The following is a 2,500-nucleotide window of genomic DNA, read 5'->3' on the forward strand; positions in this document are numbered from 1 at the left end:
GAAAAAAAGCGCGCTCGGCGGTTTACGGATGTAACAATGAAGTCACCCTTTAAAACAAATTTTATCTATGAAAAAAAAATTTAGATTTGCAATTTAGTTGTTAATTTTTTTCATATAATAAAAAATAATTTCATGATATTTGATTATCATTAATGATTTAAACTAAACGAACATTTTAAAATAATTCTCGATTTGAGCTGCTTTTCCAAAAAGACGACGGAAATTTTCAGGCGGAACCCCCGAATTATCGTCTGAAAGAAAAAAACGACAATTCGCTCAAAAATTGATTTTTTTTTTTTCCCAAAAAATTGAGGGAAAAGTAGTAGGGGTGAAGCGCCTTTAAAATGTGGGCCCTAGACGTTGGCACGAACATTCATGGCCAACGCGAGATCAGTGGTTATTTTTTCCCCCCAACTGGGGGGCCCTGTTTTATTTTCATGACAAACCCTTGATAAATAAAAAAGAAAGACACTCATCTACTTACGAAAATTTATTAGAAACACAAAAAAAGCAAAAACCAATCCGCTTCGCAAGTTTTTTCGCCATGTGACCACGGTTTTAAACCCCTAACAAAAAATTTTGCATAATTTGTTGATGCTACATCAAAACATTCCTAAAAAAATGTTTTTCCTGTAGTCATATATATAAACTTGGGTTTTGTTGAAAAAGAAACCCCTTTTTGTTTTTGCACCATTTTCCTTTTAACTGGGAAAGGAATAAAACTAATAGGTTTTAAAGGGGGTATTTCAAATTCATTAACCTTTAAAAAAATCTAGAGGTCCTATTCAAATACTATTTTTCCTCAGGAAAGAAGAAGCATATTCTCCTATCTTATTTTTTCAAAATAGAAATCTCCATATAGTCGCAGTACTATTTATTACATTTTTTTTTCCTTTTCTTTGAAATTAACAAATTGTAAAATTTTCGGAATATAACCCCTAAATAATCAAACTTTCTATCAGATTTATTAAATTACATAAATACATAAATAAGATTTCACTGAAAACCCCTTCATTCCTGACGTTTGATGAAAGTAAAACCCTTTTACTTTGACTTTGGAGTCAAGAAGTTCGGGGCCCCTGTATTCCCGAACTCAAGGAAGCAGACCCCGGGAAGGTGGGGAAAAAGAGCCTCGCCACCCGAATTTTGACCCGCCACTACCCGAGTCCCCGGGAAAAACGAATACTGCGGTCTGCAGGGGGGCCGTCGGGAAGGTGCACGTAGTAGGATCCCTGAGTGTGACGCCGCACGGGCTTCCTGGTGCCCAAAAATTTTTTGCCTGAACCTCGTGCCTGACCCCCCCCCAGTCAAAGTCGTTTTTTGCTCTCCGGATCGTAGGTTTTCCCAGGGAATAGCGCTCGTTTCAGAAACGAAAGAAGTTGTTCATTATTTCTGAAGGCAAACCCATGACAAAAAATCAAAATTGTCTAACCATTATCAATGACAGAATATATCTATGCATGAGTGGCTAACCTTGGTGGGTCGGTATTCTAGGATTCGAAGCTATCACAGCAAAAATTTGGCTGCAAAAACCCAGAAGATGAAAACCGGAAAAGGGAAATATAAAAATTTTGGGAGAATTTTGCATATAAAACATAATTCATATAATGCAAGTGAATTCTAAAGCAGTGAATATAAGAGTCGGGACAAAAATCTTAAAAAATAATTTGCTTACCTTGCGTCATGTTGATAGAATTCAGAACACTGTTTACCTGCCACCGTTTGCTGAACTTTAAATTTTAACCCAACCCTCGCATCGGTGCCAAACTGGCGCAAGGTAATTAAAGGGTCATTTTTTTACATTTGTTTCAAAAAGTCTGGCGGGGTTGAGCTGAAGCAAACTAAACTTTGTATATATCGATAAGTCTTAGCACTTTAAAAAATACCGCGCGCGGCGCGTGCGGGGTCGCTTACGGATAAGCAAACACCTCTTCTCGCGGCGAACACACCATGGTAACACTCAAAAAAACAAAAACGCACAACACCATATTTTTCAAAACAAAAAAACACACCCAATATGCATTTAATGAATTTGGTACACCACTTAAAAACCCCAATACACACATAACCCATGCTCAACATGGGCTTGCTTACCAGCATCCTTTATGGGGGAAAACCAAATGCAACATATAGAATCTCAGCATTAGAATTTTCACAAAGAGTAATCTTAACCTAAGGATTTCATCTAAATTATGTTTTGAAACTTTTTAGAAAATAAGACCACAACAGTTTCTATTCTTACTATCAATTCTAAAGTGCGGTTTCCATCAACTAACATTTTCTTGATCTTAAACTGTAGACTTCCCCTTGACTTTTTAACCTTCCGACCGCTTTTTATCCCAAATTTTATATTTATACTTAAGGATATAGCATACTTATATGACCATGTAAATAAACAATGGTGGTTTCCCAAATTTTTGAAATATGTAATCATACCTTTGTGACAGATGTGCACATACCTATCCTCATTCCCCTCAACTACAAAAACGACAAAATACAC

The 2,500-nt window shown here is 36.4% G+C and overlaps 1 protein-coding gene across 2 annotated transcripts in view; it reads left to right on the forward strand.

The window, feature by feature from the left end:
* Positions 1–2,500, forward strand: part of LOC122261709 (uncharacterized) — a 6,603-nt gene that overhangs the window by 360 nt on the left and 3,743 nt on the right. The gene's annotated exons all lie outside the window — the stretch shown is intronic.

Source organism: Penaeus japonicus, unplaced genomic scaffold (genome assembly GCF_977035675.1).
Source record: "Penaeus japonicus unplaced genomic scaffold, GWHDUDI00000001_assembly GWHDUDI00000037, whole genome shotgun sequence".
In the NCBI taxonomy this organism is placed as follows: Eukaryota; Metazoa; Arthropoda; class Malacostraca; order Decapoda; family Penaeidae; genus Penaeus; species Penaeus japonicus.